Below are 11,411 nucleotides of genomic sequence, written 5' to 3' on the forward strand. Positions count from 1 at the left end.
TTTAGAGGCAGAGAGAAGAAGGAAGAGAGAGAGGAGGGGACGCAAAGTATTCATTTGTTGTTCCACTCAGTTGTGCATTCATTGGTTGCTTCCTGTGTGTGCCCTGACTGGAGATTGAACCCACAACCTTGTTGTTTTGGAATGACACTCTTAATTGACTGAGCTAACCAGCCAAGACCTCTGTGTTTTCATTTAGATAGTTTTTATTGCATTGACTTTAAGTTCACTGAACTTTTCAGTGTCCAGTCTGCTGTTAAGCCCACCTAATAAAATTATTATTTTGTATGTTATATTTTTTAGTTCTATACTCTCTATTTATATCTTTTTTTATAGTTTTCATTTCTCTGTTGAGATGGCTTATCTATTCATTTATTATGTTTATGTTTCTATTTTAAATTCTTGAATATATTTGTAATAGCTGCTTTAAAGTCCACATCTGCTATTCCATATCTGTATTATCTCTGAGTTTGTTTATATTTATTATTTTTTATTCTGGTTACAGGTCATGCTTTCCTGCTTCTTCATGTGTCTGATAATATTTGATTTTATGTTGGAAAATGCACTTTGTTTAGAGTCTGGACTACACAATCTTTTTTACAGAGTATTCAGTTTGTTTCATTAGGCAGTATATTTAGTAGATGCTTCATTTGACCTGCTGAGGCTTGATTTCAGGCTTTATTAGGGCAGGTAAAGTATCACATACTGTATGGCTAGAGTAGCTCTGTTCCTAAGGTATGGCTTTTCTAAGATTTTAATTAAATGCTCAGGGTTTTTAGCATGGTATTTCCTTCTCCATTTTGGCTGGACAAAAGAGAGGTCTCAGCACCCAGTGACCTCTGGAATCCTGTTTAGTTCCAGGCCCAGAGTTTTTAACCCACCAGGCCTGCGTGTTCTTGCCCTGCACATGTGCAACTTATACAAAGCCTCTAGAGCAGTGGTCCCCAACTCCCAGGCCACGAACTGCTACAGGTCTGTGGGCCATTTGGTACCGGTCTGCAGAGAAAGAATAAATAACTTACATTATTTCCGTTTTATTTATATTTAAGTCTGAATGATGTTTTATTTTTATTTTTTATTTATTTATTTATTTTTTCTTTGTATTTTTCTGAAGCTGGAAACAGGGAGAGACAGTTAGACAGACTCCCGCATGCGCCCGACCAGGATCCACCCGGCACGCCCACCAGGGGCGATGCTCTGCCCACCAGGGGGTGATGCTCTGCCCCTCCTGGGCGTCGCTCTTCCGCCACCAGAGCCACTCTAGCGCCTGGGGCAGAGGCTAAGGAGCCATCCCCAGCGCCTGGGCCATCTTTTCTCCAATGGAGCCTCGGCTGCAGGAGGGGGAAAGAGAGACAGAGAGGAAGGAGAGGGGGAGGCGGGGGTGGAGAAGCAAATGGGCGCTTCTCCTATGTGCCCTGGCTGGGAATCGAACCCGGGTCCCCTGCATGCCAGGCCGACGCTCTACCACTGAGCCAACCGGCCAGGGCCGATGTTTTATTTTTAAAAAATGACCAGATTTCCTCGGTTACATCCATCTAAGACTCACTCTTGACACTTGTCTCGGACCCTAAAGGTTGGTCCGTGAAAATATTTTCTGACATTAAACTGGTCCGTGGCCCAAAAAAGGTTGGGGATCACTGCTCTAGAGGACTCGATACAGAGTCCTAGAGTGCCTTCTCCATGCAGCTCCCTCATGTTGGATGCCCTTCCCCACAAACTCGGTTACCTCAGTACCCTCTACCTCTGATTTCTGGGTCCTCCACCCAAGGAGGCCATTGCTTGGTTTGTGTTTCACTTCCCTCTCCCATAGTCTGAAAAGTGCATCAGGCAAAAACTAAATGTGGAATTCATGTTGTATATTTCCAGTCAAGGATGAAGTCCAATGCCTATAATCAGTTGCTATAAATTTTCTCTAGTTTTACAATTGTTTATGGTGGGGAGATAAGTTTATGACCAATTACTCAGTCATGACTGGAATCCAATAAAAGTTTAAAAGAAAGAAAAGACAGTAAAGGAAAGCAGGGAGCCCTAATTCAGGATGTGGATATGAAGCTGCTCATGTCCCTGAATCTAAGCTTTAGCTGAGAGCCGCTGGGCCAGTGGGGCCTCTCCATCTTTAGTTCTTCTCAGTATGCCATTAGAATTGGACTGAAAAAATCTTCCAGTTCTGGTTAGGATGGTAGGCTGAATCAGACTAATCCTCCTGCCAAAACAAACAAACAAACAAACAAACAAACAAAAACTGAAGTAAAAAAACCAACAAAAACAAAAAACTATAAAAATTAGACAAAAATATAAAATCAACTATTTGAAAGCATTGGGGAACAAGTGATACAGGTAAGAATGGAAGAATTATGATCCTTGAGAGAAGGGAATAATCTGTAGTGAGTTCTGCATTTACCGTGACTTTTTCCCTGGGGATATTTCCCACATTGCTGTATGAGGAAATAAGGACCAAGAAGAAAGCATCTGTCTTAGCAGACTGAGGATAGAGGGTTTGGAGTTCAGAGATGCCAAAGAGGCTATAACTCAGGAAGGAGGGGTGATTATAAGAAAGAGGAAACAACAGAGAAGGAGTCCAGTGGTTGCATACACATTCTTCAAAATTTATTGGCCATATTATAAACATCAGCTTAGAGGCTAAAGAACTGAGCAGAGATTTTAGCAATTACAAAGTACTTGGGAGACAAATTAGAATTCAAGTCCTGCCAAGGTGGAGAAGCCTTGATAAGTACCCAGGTTTCTAGCTGAATCCCAGAGAGTGTCTAGGACAGAGAGCCGTGTCTTAGAAATGAATTATACACTATGACAAAAAGGAGAACTACACTAGCTAAAACACAGAATAAAACTAATCTTCAACAGGAGTAAGGGACTTATCAGCATCCGACCTGCCAGAAGACAACTTAATCCTCTTTTTCTGGATGAGGATAACATCATCGAGAGCCTTTTCAATTTTCACCGAAATGTGTCTCATTCAATACAAAATTATAAGACATGCTAAGAACAAGGATTGAATTTCAAGAAAAAGACAAATAATAAAAATAGACCATCAGGTGTTTCAGAGATGAGGGACTTCAAATAATTAAAATAAAAATATTTAAGAAAATAGAAGGGAAGGACTAAATAGATGAAAAGCTGGAGAACTTAGAAATAAAATTGCAATGTATAAGAAAGAATGAAATTGACATGTAGAACTGAAAAAATATAATATCTGAAACGAAGAACTCATAATATATGTTTAATATCAGAATGGACATAGCAGAAGATAGGATAAGCTAACTATAAACCACCCAAACTAAAACACACAAATGAAATAAAAAGAAAAAAACAAAAAGAAGAAAGAATAAGAGACATGTGAGATATTGTCAAACAGAATAATGTATGTATAATTGGTATCCCAGAAAGAGATGATTTCAGAAAAAAAAACCCCAAACAGGACAATATTAGAAGAGCTTAAAACAAAGATTTTTCAAAACCAATAAATGATATCAATCCACAGATTCAAAAAGCTAAAACAAACAAACAAAGAAAACCCAAGTAAGCTAAATACAAAGATAGCTACATGTAGAGCCATCATAGTCAAACTTCTGGAAAACAAAGAAAATGTCTTAAAAGTAATTAGTGAGGGGATTAACAGGCATACTACCTTTAACAGAGCCATTACTGTATAAGACTTTCAATTCTCTTTCATCAGTTCAAAAGAAATGATGAAATTTGTGGACAATGTAATGACATCTTTTTAATTAAAATTTTTTTTTTTCGACAGAGACAGAGAGAGGGACAGATAGGGACAAGAAGGGAGAGAGATGAGAAGCATCAATTCTTCACTGCAGCTCCTTAGTTGTTCATTGATTGTTTCCTTTTAAAATTTTTTTTTAATTTTTATCTTTTGTATTTTTCCGAAGTTAGAAGTGGGGAGGCAGTCAAACAGACTCCTGCATGTGCCCGACCAGGATCCACCCAACATGACCACCAGGAGACAATGCTCTGCCCATCCGGGGCTTTGCTCCGTTGCTGCCAGAGCCATTCTAGCGCCTGAGGCAGAGCCCGTGGAGCCAGCCTCAGCGCCTGGGCCAACTTTGCTCCAATGGAGCCTTGGCTGCAGGAGGGGAAGAGAGAGATAGAGAGGAAGGAGAGAGGGGAGAGTGGAGAAGCAGATGGGTGCTTCTCCTGTGTGCCCTGGCCGGGAATCAAACCCAGGACATTCACACACCAGGCTGATGCTCTACTACTAGCCAACCAGCTAGAGCAGGTGTTGGGAACCTTTTTGGCTGAGAGAGCCATGAACACCACATATTTTAAAATGTAATTTCGTGAGAGCCATACAATATGTTTAACACTAAATACAAGTAAATGTGTGCATTTTATGTAAGACCAACACTTTTAAAGTACAAGTCTCTGAATTCTTTTTAATAATATTGTTATGCTGTTGCTAATCAATGATGAATAAAGTACTTCTTATCATTAATGCGACTTCTGGTGCTGCATGGTTTTGCTGATGGCTTTGTAGTCTGGTTGATACATGGTGAGGTTAAGCTTCATGCAGGTATTGAGACTTCCATTCGTTAAATGTGATCATAGGTTAGTCTTAATGTTCTTTAGATGTGAGAAAGACTGCTCACATGCATACGTAGAGCCAAACATTGTCAGTACAGCAAGCAATACTCACATGCTGCAGTGTATCGTATGCGACGGGAAGTGCATTCCAAGTTTTGACAATCAGCTGGTCCACGGGTTGAAGTTTCTTCATTTCTTCCCACTTGTGTTTGCTCGCCAACTCTGCTTGCTGTCACACAAGTCTTTCCAAATCTTCATTCAGTGACTTGAACTTATTCACCCACATGTCTGAGGCCTTCAGGTCAGCAGCTTGTAGCTCAAAATCTCTGACGGAGACACCGGGGATGTAATTCAGGTTGGCACTGTCCACTGCACACTCGTGTGGATGGGTGATGAACTTAAAAAGACAAGTGCACTCACAAAATTCTCCAAAGCGTGCTTTGAATGACTGCAGGAGATTAGATGTGAAGCCTGCTAGCTGCTGGAGATCAAGATGTTGAGCAGGGTCACTTGCTGTGCATGCATCTTTAAACTCTTCCAGTTTTTCAAAGTGTAGTAAACAACCTGTTTCAATGTCAGCGACGAAGTGTTCCAGCTTGTTTTCAAATGCAAACACTGCTTGTTGAAGGGATAAGACTGTATTTCCAATGCCTTGCATTTTCACATTGAGCTGGTTCAGATGTTCAGTCATGTCCATGAGATAGTAGAACTTCAAGAGCCACTCAGTGTTAGCTAACTCAGGATGCTTAACGTTTTTCATTTCAAGAAAAGTCTGGATTTTGCTCAGACAAGCCGCAAAACGGCTGAGCACCTTCCCTCTTGACAAACAACGCACATTGCTGTGCAGAAGCAGAGCAGGATAATTATTCCCAACTTTTTCCAGCAGTGTTTTAAACTGGTGATCATTTAAAGCTCAGGCAACAATAAAGTTTATCAGCGACATCACCTCACCAAGCTGCTCGCCACACATCTGAGCACAAAGCACCTCCTGATGTAGGATGCAGTAAAAACTTAGGATGGGTCTCTTTTTATGTTCATGAAGAAGTGCTACGAATCCTCTGTTTTTCCCCACCATGCATGGAGCACCATCAGTACACACCAAAATAAGTTTATCCATCGGTAGATTTTTTTCTTTAGCGAACTCAGTGAAAGACTTGAATAAATCCTCCCCTCTTGTTGTCTCTTTCATAGGCAAAACAGCAAGACTTTCCTCACGTAGTGTGTCACCGACAGCATACCTTGCAATCATGCTGAACTGGGGTAAATGGCTTACATCTGTTGACTCATCCAAAGCGAGAGAAAAGAATGGTGCTGCATTTATGTCCTTCACTTGTGTTGCCTCAAATTGACTTGCCATCATGATGGTACGATTGTGAACAGTTCTTGCCAACAGAGGCATGTCTTATTTATTTATTTATTTATTTATTTATTTATTTATTTATTTATATATTTATTTATATTTTTCTGAAGCTGGAAACGGGGAGACAGTCAGACTCCCGCATGCACCCGACTGGGATCCACCCGGCATGCCCACCAGGCGGCGATGCTCTGCCCATCTGGGGCATTGCTCTGTTGCAACCAGAGCCATTCTAGCGCCTGAGGCAGAGGCCATAGAGCCACCCCCAGCGCCTGGGCCAACTTTGCTCCAATGGAGCCCCGGCTTCGGGAGGGGAAGAGAGAGACAGAGAGGAAGGAGAGGGGGAGGGGTTGAGAAGCGAATGGGCGCCTCTCCTGTGTGCCCTGGCCGGGAATTGAACCTGGGACTTCGGCACGCCAGGCCGACGCTCCACCACTGAGCCAACCGGCCAGGGCCGACAGAGGCATGTCTTTTATTTGTTTGATTATCTTGTCTTTTCTGAAAAGTCGTCAAAAAGTTCATTGGCAACATCAAGCATGAATGTTTTGGCATACTCCCCATCTGTGAATGGCTTTCCGTTTCCCACAATTGCTAAAGCACCAGCAAAGCTAGCCGAATTCCAGTCACCTTGTTGGGTCCAAACACGGAGTTGCTGCTGATTAGCTTGCACTCTGCACAGTAGCTCTTCACATGTTTTCTTTCTGCTGTCCTCCGCTAGATATTTCGATGCAAATGTAGTATGGCGTGTGTCGAAGTGATGCTTTTATATTTGACCGTTTTATCGATGCAATTTTATCATTGCATATTAGACACACTGCAAAACCTGCTCTCTCCACAAAGGCGAATTCCTCTGTTCATTCCTGCTAAAAAGTACGATACTCCTCATTTTTTTTTAGCCATCTTCTTCGTCAAAAGGGTTTCTGCACTTAGCTAGCTGACTGCTTGATTAAAAGGAGAGAAGTGTACTTCCTGACCTCACAAATACCCGTGTACGTTACACATTATCCAATAAAAATTTGGTGTCCCAGAGGACAGCTGTGATTGGCTCCAGCCACCCACAACCATGAACATGAGCGGTAGAAAATGAATGGATTATAATACCTGAGAATGTTCTATATTTTTAACATTATTTTTTTATTAAAAATTTGTCTGCGAGCCAGATGCAGCCATCAAAAGAGCCACATCTGGCTTGAGAGCCACAGGGACCTGACTCCTGAGCTAGAGCCAAGGATGGTCTTTTCAATGAGTAGTTCCTTTCTTTTTTGGCTTTTTAAAATCTTATTTTTATTAATTTTAATGCAGTGACATTGATAAATCAGGTACATATGTTCCAAGAAAACATCTCCAGATTTTGACATTTGATTATGCTACATACCCCTCACCCAAAGTCAAATTGTCTTCCGTCACCTTCTATCTGGTTTTCTTTGTGCCCCTCCCCTCCCCTCACCCCCTCTCTCTCCCCACCCCCTCTCTCTCCTTCCTCACCCCCTCCCCACACCCCCACCCAACCCCCTGTTACCATCACATTCTTGTCCATGTCTCTGAGTCTCATTTTTATGTCCCATCTATGTATGGGTTCATATAATTCTTAGTTTTTTCTGATTTACTTATTTCACTCCGTATAATGTTATCAAGGTCCATCCATGTTATTGTAAATGATCCGATGTCATCATTTCTTATGGCTGAGTAGTATTCCATAGTATATATATACCAAAGCTTTGTAATCCACTCGTCCTCTGACGGACACTTGGGCTGTTTCCAGATCTTCTCTATTGTGAACAATGCTGCCATAAACATGGGGTGCATTTCTCCTTCTGGAACAGTTCTATGGTATCCTTGGGGTATATTCCTAAAAGTAGGATAGCTGGGTCAAAAAGTAGTTCAATTTTCAATTTTTTGAGGAATCTCCATACTATTTTCCACAGAGGCTGTACCAGTCTGCATTCCCACCAGCAGTGTAGGAGGGTACCCTTTTCTCCACATCCTCGCCAGCACTTATTCTGTGTTGTTTTGTTGATGAGCGCCATTCTGACCGGTGTGAGGTGATATCTCATTGTGGTTTTAATTTGCATTTCTCTAATGATTAGTGATGTTGAACATTTTTTCATATGCCTATTGGCCATATGTATGTCCTCTTTGGAGAAGTGTCTATTTAGTTCTTTTGCCCATTTTTTGATTGGATTGTTTGTCTTTCTGGTGTTGAGATTTACAAGTTCTTTATAAATTTTGGTTATTAACCCTTTATCAGACGTACTGTCAAACATGTTCTCCCATTGTGTAGTTTGTCTTTTTATTCTGTTCTTATTGTCTTTGGCTGTGCAAAAGCTTTTTAGTTTGATATAGTCCCATTTGTTTACCCTGTCTTTTATTTCACTTCCCCGTGGAGATAAATCAGCAAATATATTGCTGCGAGAGATGTCAAAGAGCTTACTGCCTATGTTTTCTTCTAAGATGCTTATGGTTTCATGGCTTACATTTAAGCCTTTTATCCATTTTGAGTTTATTTTTGTGAATGGCATAAGTTGGTGGTCTAGTTTCATTTTTTTGCAGGTAGCTGTTCAATTTTCCCAACACCATTTATTAAAGAGGCTGTCTTTACTCCATTGTATGCCCTTACTTCTTTTGTCAAATTCAGTTGTCCATAGAGCTGTGGGTTTATTTCTGGGTTCTTCGTTCTGTTCCATTGATCTATGTACCTGTTCTTATGCCAGTACCAGGCTGTTTTAAGTACAATGGCCTTGTAGTATAGCTTGATATCAGGAAGTGTGATTCCTTCCCCTTTATTCTTCTTTTTTAAGATTGCTGAGGCTATTCGTGTTCTCTTTTGGTTCCATATAAATTTTTGGAATATGTGATCTATATCTTTAAAGTATGTCATTGGTATTTTAATTGGTATTGCATTGAATTTATTAATTGCTTTGGGTAATATAGACATTTTAATGATGTTTATATTTCATAACCATGAGCACGGTATATGCTTCCACTTGTTTGTATCTTTCCTGATTTCTTTTATCAATGTTTTATAATTTTCTGAGTACAAATCTTTAGTATTCTTGGTTAAATGTACTCATAGGTACTTTATTTTTTTGGTTGTAATAGTGAAGGGGATTGTTTCCTTAATTTCTCTTTCTGACTGTTCATTGTTGGTATATAAAAATGCCTCTGATTTCAGAGTATTAATTTTATATCCGGCCACATTGCTGAATTCATTTATCAGGTCCAGTAGTTTTTTGACTGAGACTTTAGGATTTTCTATATACAATATCATATCATCTGCAAATAATGATAGCTTTACTACTTCTTTTTCAACTTGAATGCCTTTTATTTCTTCTTCTTGTCTGATTGCTGTGGCTAGAACTTGACTTCCAGAACTATGTTGAATAAGAGTGGTGAAAGGGGGCACCCCTGCCTTGTTCCTGATCTTAAGGGGATAGATTTTAATTTTTGCCCATTGAGTATGATGTTGGCTGTGGGTTTGTCATAGATGGCTTTTATCATGTTGAGGTATGTTCCCTGTATTCTCAGTTTGTTGAGAGTTTTGATCATGAATGGTTGCTGGATTTTATCAAATGTTTTTTCTGCATCTATTGAAATCATCATGTGATTTTTCTCCTTCCTTTTGTTTATGTGATGATTAATTTGCAAATATTGTACCAGCCTTGTCTCCCCAGAATAAATCCCACTTGATCATGGTGTATAATTTTTTCCATATATTGTTGGATCCAGTTTGCTAATATTTTGTTGAGGATTTTAGCATCTATATTCATCAGGGATATTGGCCTAGTATTTTCTTTCGTTGTGTTGTCTTTGCAGGTTTTGGAATCAGAATTAAGCTTGCCTTATAAAAGGAGCTTGGAAGTCTTCCTTCCTCTTGAATTTTTTGAAATAGCTTGAAAAGGATAGGAGTTAGTTCTTCCTTGAATATTTGGCAGATGAATTCTTGTGAAGCCATCAGTCCCAGGACTTTTCTTTGTTGGAAGTTTTTTGATAACTGTTTCGATCTCATTTGGTGTAATTGGTCTGTTTAGGTTTTCTGATTCTTCCAGATTGATTTTTGGAAGATTGTATGTTTCAAGGAATTTGTCCATTTCATCTAGGTTGTCTAGTTTTTTGGCATACAGTTCTTCATAGTATTTTCTTACAATATTTTGTATTTCTGTTGTGTCAGTTGTTATTTCTCCACTCTCATTTCTAATTATATTTATTTGAGTCCTCTCTCTATATTTCTTGGTGAGTCTAGTTAAAGGTTCATTGATCTTGTTTACCTTTTCAAAGAACCAGCTCCTAGTTTCATTGATCCTCTGTATTGTTTCTTTAGCCTCTATGTCACTTATTTCTGCTCTGATCTTTATTATTTCCTTCTTTCTACTACATTTGGGCTTTACTTGCTGTTCTTTTTTTAGTTCTTTTAGATGCAGGGTTAAGCTGTTTATTTGAGATTTTTCTAGCTTCTTAAAGTGTGCCTGTAGTGCTATGAACTTCCCTCTCAGTACTGCTTTTGCTATGTCCCATAAATTTTGAGTTGTTGTATACTCATTATCATTTGTTTCTAGGAATTTTTTTATTTCTTCTTTGATCTCATTCTTAATCCATTCATTATTTAATAACATGCTATTTAGTTTTCATGTGTTTGAGAATTTTTGATCTTTTATGTTGTGGTTGATTTCTAGTTTCATGCAGTTGTGATCAGAGAAAGTGCTTGATATGATTTCAATCTTCTTAAATTTGTTGAGACCACTTTTGTGCCCTAACATGTGGTTTATCCTAGAGAATGTACCATGAGCACATGAAAAGAATGTATATTCTGCTGCTTTAGGGTGAAAGGTTCTGAAGATATCTATTAAATCGAGTTGATCTAGTGCACTGGTTCTCAACCTGTGGTTCGTGACCCTGGCGTGGGTCGAACGACCAAAACACAGGGGTTGCCTAAAGCCATCAGAAATACATATTTTATTTAAAAATGTATTGTATAATAAGTATGTACTTTCCGATGGCTTTAGGCGACCCCTGTGTTTTGGTTGTTCGACTCCCGCCAGGGTCGCAACCCACAGGTTGAGAATCGCTGATCTAGTGTGTCTTTAAGTCTGCTGTTTCTTTGTTAATTTTCTTTCTTTTTAAATTTTTTTTAATTTTTAATTTTTTTTGTATTTTTATGAAGCTAGAAACGGGGAGAGACAGTCAGACAGACTCCTGCATGCGCCCGACCGGGATCCACCCAGCACGCCCACCAGGGGGCGACGCTCTGCCCACCAGGGGGCGATGCTCTGCCCCTCTGGGGTGTCGCTCTGCCATGACCAGAGCCACTCTAGCGCCTGGGGCAGAGGCCAAGGAGCCATCCCCAGTGCCTGGGCCATCTTTGCTCCAATGGAGCCTCGGCTGTGGGAGGGGAAAAGAGAGACAGAGAGGAAGGAGAGGGGGAGGGGTGGAGAAGCAGATGGGCGCTTCTCCTGTGTGCCCTGGCTGGGAATCGAACCCGGGACCTCTGCATGCCAGGCCGACG

Source organism: Saccopteryx leptura, chromosome 6 (genome assembly GCF_036850995.1).
Source record: "Saccopteryx leptura isolate mSacLep1 chromosome 6, mSacLep1_pri_phased_curated, whole genome shotgun sequence".
Classification (NCBI taxonomy): Eukaryota; Metazoa; Chordata; class Mammalia; order Chiroptera; family Emballonuridae; genus Saccopteryx; species Saccopteryx leptura.